Here is a 485-nt window from a genome sequence, read left to right on the forward strand (position 1 = left end):
TGAATTTTCTAAAATTAGGCTTTTATTAAAGCACCATTTTACACTCACTGTGACGGCGATGCTTCTCAAATGCTCATAAAAATTAAGCCAATTAAACAAGCAATGGCTAAGGACAGACTATGATAATTTCTTTTAAAAAAAAGAGCAGCACATGGCTACAAAGGTACATCAATAAACTCTACATCTTCCCACAAGTAACATGTGCGCCATTTATTTCAGCTGTTAAAGGTTATAATAAAGTAGCATAGAAAATAGATTTCTTCTATAAACACCCAAAGTGATACAAAGCAATGAATTACATACAGAGTCATCTTCCAGAAGAGATCGATACTGTCCAGTTTTAGGGGATTTTGGCCCTTCAAGTGTGTATCTGAAAATTACAGGAAGGAAAACAAAAACAAAAAGAAAAAAAAAAGAAGAAAAAAAAAGAATGAGAGAAAAAGAAAAAACTAAAACCGGAAAAATAAAGAAAAAAAGACAGTAAG

The sequence above is a fragment of the Clarias gariepinus genome, chromosome 24 (assembly GCF_024256425.1).
Source record: "Clarias gariepinus isolate MV-2021 ecotype Netherlands chromosome 24, CGAR_prim_01v2, whole genome shotgun sequence".
Lineage (NCBI taxonomy): Eukaryota > Metazoa > Chordata > Actinopteri > Siluriformes > Clariidae > Clarias > Clarias gariepinus.